Source organism: Corvus brachyrhynchos, unplaced genomic scaffold (genome assembly GCF_000691975.1).
Source record: "Corvus brachyrhynchos isolate BGI_N302 unplaced genomic scaffold, ASM69197v1 scaffold7, whole genome shotgun sequence".
NCBI classification, from domain to species: domain Eukaryota; kingdom Metazoa; phylum Chordata; class Aves; order Passeriformes; family Corvidae; genus Corvus; species Corvus brachyrhynchos.
In genome coordinates this window covers 3,810,903-3,819,100 of record NW_008239054.1, presented here as the reverse complement: position 1 = coordinate 3,819,100, position 8,198 = coordinate 3,810,903, and the positions used below count along the sequence as shown (strand labels likewise).

The 8,198-nt window shown below is 39.1% G+C and overlaps 1 long non-coding RNA gene across 1 annotated transcript in view; it reads left to right on the top strand.

The window, feature by feature from the left end:
• Nucleotides 1–8,198, top strand: part of LOC108447863 — an 18,651-nt gene that overhangs the window by 5,276 nt on the left and 5,177 nt on the right. The window contains exons 3-4 of the long non-coding RNA XR_001863564.1: nt 7,585–7,800; nt 7,942–8,008. This is a non-coding gene — a long non-coding RNA (uncharacterized LOC108447863). The remainder of the gene's footprint in view (nt 1–7,584; nt 7,801–7,941; nt 8,009–8,198) is intronic.

Here is an 8,198-nt window from a genome sequence, read left to right as displayed (position 1 = left end):
AGTTCCTCTTTTTGCTTTTTTTTTTTAATAGTTTCTTCTTTTTCTAAGTGTGTATTTCTAAGGCAAATCCTCAGTAGTTTCACAGAAAATTAATTCTTTACAGCCTTTTTGATTAAGCACCTGTAAAACTGAAATTTCCAAAATAACATTGCTTTCGGAAACACAGGTCTGTGATTGCTTAACATAAAAAAACCCTTCAGATGTGACCTCCAATGCAATGTAGAACTGCACTGATTTTCCAGTCCAACATTGCTGAAATGCCCTGGGCTTTAAGAGAATTAAGTATGCCCCAGCAAAGCTGGGATGGTGCCTTTTTTGGAAGATTGTACCATGAGTTTTAGTCCAGGCATGTTGTGAGGAACGGAGCTGAAAACTTACCTCTGGCATGGTGCTCACAGTGGTGTGACAATTAGCTGTGTGGTTGGAAGAAGTCCTGAGAAAAGGAAGGACTTGACTTGAAAAGGTGCTGGGCATTCCCAAATCACATGAAACGTTGCCTACAGATGGGTGTAGGTGCACTGACTAAAAGTTTGAGATGAGACTAAGCAAAACCATAGCCAACCCTGAATGACATCGTTCAGAAGAAGGAACAGACAGCTTCCATAAAAGTAATTTTAAAAAGCTGTGTGCTCTTTGTGGACCAGAATGGACATAAAAAATTGCTGGCTTCTATTTGGTGATTTTCTTTGTGTCTACCAAACTGCTTTGAATGCAGAAGTCCTTCTACCATTTATTTGTGTGTAGCGTCCATAAAAATGGAAAGATCTCAAGACCTTCTTATTGTGGGATTCACAGTATATCTGAAGAGCATGTTGGTAGGTACAGTGTGATGACTATGACAGCTTTTGAGACCTCCTCCCATGTCCCTGTCCAGAAATTCCAGGCAGTGCCTTCCTCTGGCTACAGATCCTACAGACACCCCTCTGACCTCCCCTTTCTCCTCTTATTCTGTAAACACCTTGCTGTACACACACAAACAGTGCTGCCATACTGATTGATGATCCAGTAGATGACCCCCAAGCTCCAGCCTGACTAAATAATTGTTTGGGGCATAGTGACATTGGATGAGTGCATCAGCATCAATAGGTTGACCATGTCTGTGGGACTAGGAATGCCATTCCCATTGTATTTTCCCATCTGCAATAACACACTTTTGATATGCTGCTTTCTTCCACCTCACCGTACCTAAAATTTCTTTGTGTCCTCTGCTGGGATATTTTTTCAACTCCTCCTCTCCAATAGAGAAGCTAGAGATTGAGTCATCTCCAGTCTCCAAAACTACCTCTTCCTGTAGCTCATATCAGGACAGGTGTAGACAGATTTTTTTTCCACAGGATTTGCAATACATTCACTTTTAGAGTATGCAGTCAAAGCCCTGACAGATGAAGTCCTTTTGTAAAAGGGAAGGCCAAGAATCCCGGCTCTGGGGCAGTTCATGTAACTCTCTGACCCGTAATTGAAGACCCTGTGGCCCTTGCTTCTCCTAGCTCATTAGTAGTCTTCCAGATTCCCATGAGAGTTTGGATTGCAAAAGAGCTAGGTGCTGAGAAGTTTGCAGGCCAGTAATCCTTGAGCTTCCAGGCTTCTGGCTCTCCATCATTTTGTTGGAAGGTGATCAAGGCTCTTTGACAGCTGCCTGACCAGCATGCTATAGGTAAGGTGGGAATGCAAGGTCTTACAGAGGTCTTCTTCACTCAGCCTTCCAGGGACTCTTCAGAGAGAACAAGCAAACAAACTAACAGAAGGTAAATACTTAGCTCCCGGTAGGAAGATCAAGACAATTGTACTGGGTTGACCCTGGCTGGATTCCAGGCACCAAAGCTTGTCTCTCACTCCCCTCCACAGCTGAACAGGGGGGAGAAAATATAATGAAGGTTTCATGAGTTGAGAGAAGGAGTATGAGAGATCACTTACCAAATACCGTCATCACAGGTAAAACAGGTTCAAATTCAAGATATTAAATGAACTTATTACTAACAAAATCAGAGCAGGATAATGAGAAGTGAAAGAAATCCTTAAAAACACCTTCCCCCACCCTCTCTCCCTCCTTCCCTCTCTCCCTCCCAGCTATGCCCCCTTCCCTGGCACTGCAGGGGGACAGGGAATGGGGATTATGGTCAGGTCACTGCACGTTGTTTCTCCCACTGCTCGGGGTGAGGAGTTCTTCCCCTGCTCCAATGTAGGGTCCCTCCCATGGGAGACAATTCTCCATGAACTTCTCCAATGTGAGTCCATCTCATGAGCAACAGATCTCTGCAAACTGCTGCAACCTGGATCACTCTTTCATGGACTGTGGGTGGATCTCTCCATCCCTGTGGATCTCCAAGGGCTGCAAGGGCAGAGTTGCTTCACCATGGTCTTTACCACGGGCTGCAGAACAATCCCAGCTCCGGTGCCCGGAGCACCTCCTCCCCCTCCTTCTCCACTGACCTTGGTGTCTGCAGTGTTGCTCTTCTCAGATGTTCTCACCCCGCTGTTCTCTTGCCACAATTACAATTGTGCAATATCTTTTTTTTCCTTCTTCTTAAATATGTTATCACGGAGGTGTTATCTCCATTTCTAGTTGGCCTGCCTTGACCAGCAGTACTGGGACTACCAGGGATTGGTTATATTGGACATGGAGGAAGCTTCTGGCAGCTTCTCACAGAAGCCACCCTTATAAGCGCCCCCACTACCAAAGCTTGGCCGTGCAAACCCAGTGCAACAACAAAAATCAGCTCCTGTCTAAAATACAGTTACACAGATGTGCTCCTTTAGAACACCTCACGTAAGGAAGCAGTGAAGCAGAAGTGACCACAGTGGTGGTAGCATGGGAACTATCTCTGTGCCCTCATCACCACAGGGCTTAGCTGCATCATCCCACTGCTGGAAAAGCACATTTCTGACAGACCACTTTGCCTTTCCTCAATTAAGTGGAGTAAATCTACCACCTCCTCCTGCACTGAGACTGCATCATTGTTGCAGTGGAATTCTGAGTTGAGCCAAGACAGAGGCCAGAATTTCTATCTATAAACAATGGACTGACACTGTTTTCAGGGTTTCTTTTGTTCCTAGTTTATTTAAAAGTCTAATTTGCATTGTTTTTGACTCTGCTGACTAGAGGTTTTTCATCATGTTCCTGTTTCTTCATTTTATATATTTCCTACAACTCTTACTTTCTAACTTATATTATTTATATTCATTTCATTCTGGTCACAGAGAAATGTGCCTCACTTAAAGGCTTACTTTCACTAAGTAAATGCTTATTTCATAAATATTAAACAGAGGAATGAAGAGTATTCTCATCAAAAGCTTATTATGAGCACTATGTTGAGAGTTTACCCCATGCTTATACACATTTTAAAATAATGAACCACAGTCAGAACACTTTGAACATTTGTGGATAAACTCCCCATTTCATTTCTAAAATACATATACATACATATATAAATTAAATACAATTTTGTACCTGCTTTTTTCCATTATTAAGTTGCTTTTATAAGCAGTGTGAATATTTTTCCACTCTTTTAGACTGTGGATTTTGAATATAATGTGAAGTAGTTCCACTCATGTCTCAGATGCTTCCGTTTATGTTTTTTTTCTCAACTGATTTGACTCATAGCTATTTTCAGCATTTCTACGTTGGGCCTATTAAAGCACCAAGTCTAGAACATACTGGTTACACAGTTATGCATTCTGTTTCCACATAAGAAATATAAATCAGACTCTATCACTCCCACTGAACTAGGCATCACCAGCCTGATAATCAAGCAATTTCTGTAGTATACAATGTCCCCAGGGTCAAACATAGTTATAGGTCAAGAAATATTCACCTCTAGTTTTACAAGCTCCAGGGGCAGAAGTGCAGTTTTTGCTGAAACATCTGCTAGATGAAGAGAAAGGATGCACAGTAATTAACTTTCCTCCCTGCATGTTATTAGAGAATACTTTTGGAACTCACTCTGCACTCAGATTTGATGGAAGGAAGAACATGCTCACTTTATCCATATCGTGATATTTCTGTTGGAATGGTGGTACATAATGATTGAAAACTTTTTAGTTTCAGGCATTCAATGACTTGGGAGTGCTGAATGATCAAGAGCACCCTTCTTCTGTTGCTTTTGCTGTTTAATCCCTTAGAAGGAATATATTAGAATATATCAAGTTTTTAAAAATTTGATTAATATACCCCCTTCCTGCTTCAGTGAATAACTGAAATATGTGCTCATAAGGAAGCATTCTGAATATCTCTCACCTGTTGCCCATACATCAGCATATAAAGAGTCTTCATTTCTTCTGGTCTTTTGATTTATTATGTCTTCAGCATTTAGATTTTAGACTAAATAGGAGCTGATTTTATTTCTGTCTCCTTTTGCCCACATACCACCAGTGGCTGTAGCTAGGCTGTTCTCTTGAAGATAATTTCCTGTGCCAAGTAGACCATCCTGCTTGGTTGCCTGTACACATAGAAGGGAAAATGATGTTCCACAAACCCCAAATGTTCTCCTTTCCCATATATTAAAATATGAGACAGTGCTGCTTTACCCAAAAGTCATAAATATAAAGAATCTGGGCATATATGTATGTTATTTCTACTAATCTGCGTAAATGTGTGACTTTAGATATGTATTTCTTGTGCTCCCCTAATATGTATTATAGAATCATAGAATTATAGAATGCCCTGGGTTGGAAAGGACCTTAACGTCAACTAGGTCCAACACCCTGCCATGGGCAGGGACACCTTTCACTGGACCAGGTTGCTCAGAGCTCCATCCAGCCTGGCCCAGAACACTTCCAGGGATGTTCCACCCCCAGCTTCTTTGGACAATCTGCTCCAGTGTCTCACCACTCTAACAGTAAAGAATTTTTTCCTAATATCTAATCTAAAGCTAATGTCTTTCAGTTTGAAGCCATTCCCCCTTGTCCTGTTACTGCATACCTTTGTAAAAAGTCCCACTCCATCTTTCTTGTAGGCTCCCTTCGGGTACTGGAATCTCTCCATATAATTTATGTCTCCAAGAAACAGGGGGATACTTGTATGCAAAAAGTGCAAATTGTGCTCCAAGAACTCAGTGAACTGAGCAAAAAGGGCACACATTTAAGACAGCAAACACTACATGGAGAACACATTTAAGATACTAAGCTCATATATTTCTTAGAAACCAGAATGTTTTATATTTAGGATTTTTAAATTAAAATATTCTTCAAGCTGTTTACAAAATGTCTTCCTAAAAGCAATGAAGTCAGAGAGAATGGATAATGAAGATCAGAGACACACAGTGTTCCTCTATGTTGACAAAATGTTAAGCTAAAACTAATTTAATTCACAATAGCATACTCTCTTTGTTCGTGAAAACACCTTAATGATTTGGCATTTTTGTATTTCTTCATAAAATAAAGATCCTTGCAAAATTCCAATTACTGACTCTTGAAAGATTTTCATAGCACAGCTCAGATAGATTAACATTGATGATTTATAAAATATTAAGCAGTGGTAGTGAAATTATGTAACATCTTGCAGTCTGGGGGCTTTCTTGCACGGCATTATTTTAAAATGTGTATAAACACAGTAAACCCTTAACAGTATGTAAAACGAGTTTTTGGTGACAATTTTACAATATATTTCAATCTCGATATTTATGAAATATGCGTTTACTCCATAAAAATAAGTCTGTAGGAAAAGCAGTGTGGTGCAGTGGCCAGGATGCAGACATATGAGTCAGAAGTTTGCATTCTATTTCTGGACATGCCAGAAGGCTTTTCCTATAATTATCAGCATCTATATTTGTCTCTTTTTTTCTCACTCTCTTTTGTCATATATTTGGAAACTCACAAGAAAGACAAGAAATTATTTTAGAGAGAGGGTGTCACCATGCATTTTGGGTTGTATGCTGACACTTGGAGAAAGTAGCACAAGTTGCCTCAGTACTTTCAAATCGTGAAATATTATTCTTTTTTGAATCCTGTTCATTCAACTGTGTGCACACAGAATAATGGTATCAGTGAAGACACCCAACACACCGGCCAGAGATAAATATTTATGAAGATATTTAGCCAAAATATAGAAAAGTCCCAAGTTTACTCATGCAGTTCTACTGCATAACTGTTTTGGACAAAATCAATCAATTAACAAAGCAACCAGATTTCAGATGAAATTTTTCTTAAACCTGAGAGGCAAGTACTGGGATGTGGGGTTACCTGCAGGCTCCTTTACCTTCAGCAACTACTTCATGCCTTAAAAATTTTTATTGCAGGAGAATTCCAGGAACTGATGGTGCAGTATTTCAAGTGGGAATCTAAGAAAATATTCTATTCCTAAGTCTAATATTATAAAAGAATGTTTTCACCACTAGTTTAGAGAGGGAGAAATTTGTGTCCATTCTTATTCAGGATAGAATGAACTGCTGAAAACTCCAATGAATTCAATTAAATTCTGTTAAGGATTTTTACAAGGTAGAATTCATTCACCATAAAGGAAGTCATATGCTTATGATTTTTAAATGGAATATCTGGTGGCACAGGAATAAAAATCAAAATAGCAACTAAAAGCAATAAACTGCATGGTGCTAAACTGAATAAAATATAAAAATCTCTATGACATTACAACAATGAAATATCTTTCCAATGATGCCAACACAACAAGAACCACATTATAACCGCTGTTGCATCAAATAACACAATTTATTGAGGCAATTTGTCTTCAATCTGTGTTGTATGAATAATATATCAATAAAAAGATGGGCATAGGCAGCATAGCTTTAGCTATATGTTGGAAATTTTAAACATCTATATTAGGACAGAAGAACCAGAAAGGAATAACTTACAGTGAAGCATTTGAATAGCTTGATTCACCTTTGGTACACTAACCATCACAAGCAGCACAATTTCGAAGATATTAGTATTAAAATCAAATTTAGTTACATAGAGTAGAGCACAGAAAGGAAGACCAGAGCAAATTTACATAATCTGTCAGGATTTTATTGCACTTAATTACCAGTTCTCAAGTATTCACACTAGAAGTAGGCTTTCTAATGTAAAATGTTAGATTTACCACCTGTGTTCCACATGACTAGGTTTTCTTTTCAGTTTTTTATTGTAATTTTTATGTGCAACTGGATTTGGTGTCTGCCATGCAGCTTGAAATTAACACATGCTCCATTTATATTCAAGGTACTATTCAGGTTGCTGGACCTAGTTCTTCCACTGGAGATCCTTAGTGATGCTATTATAATGATCTTGATTGATGCTGAATACTTTTCTTTCATGAAAATGTATACACAACTGTTCTTATCAACCCATTTTATTCTTGTTTAGACTCTTTTGGAAAATGATTTTGTTTATCACTAATATAGCAACTCTGTTCAAAAGTAGATTTCTGTTTTGGTCTGTATTTTCTTCCACACTCTGAGTCTACTCTATTTTTCATTTTGCATATTAAAACAAGTTATTATTCTTTGCTGTGGCTCTGCCCACCTCCACAAAGATCCCAAATTCTTCTTTGAACCTTTTCCTTTTTACTCCTGCAGTTGTAAGTACTCTAAACACACTGTATTGCTTAGTTGCTCCACTGTTTTATTATCTTTGCTTCTGTTTCTCTGTTTCCAGGTACCAAGTGTAGCTCTCCAGTGGTAGATACAGAATATTTTCTGTGGAAGCTCATGGAAAGAGCAAGAGTCAGACTTCTACTAGGATTCTCCACTGATGCCAAGCCCCAGCACTAAATGGGGCTTTGTCAAGTATGTCCATCTTCCTGACTGAAGATACACAGTACTTACAACACAAGGGTCGGAGTCAGTCGCTTCAGTCTTGTATTTCTCCACAGTAGGTCCCAGGTTTGAATTTCTAGACATATTTACACAGTTCACTCCATTATGGCAGCTGATCCACTGCATCCTTTTTGGCCTATTCTGACTTACTATTTGTAGGCTTAGAGTGCAGCTTCTTTTCTTCCTTCCTTTGTAGATGTGTGAGAAGGCCTCCTGTTTCTCCTGCTGATCTACCTCTACTTAGCAATTGCTGCAGTGAGCAGGTAACACCTTCCAAAGAGATACTTGGCTTCTGCACCCATGTTTTGCTGTTCTTGTTATATTTACTGTTTTATGGATGAAAGAGCTTTAACTTCCTTTACCTTTCATCACATAATCTGCTTCATTTTCTCATAGCTAATAAGAAATGTCTATACTCTCATTAATAGTGATGACATAAGAGATTGTCAACTT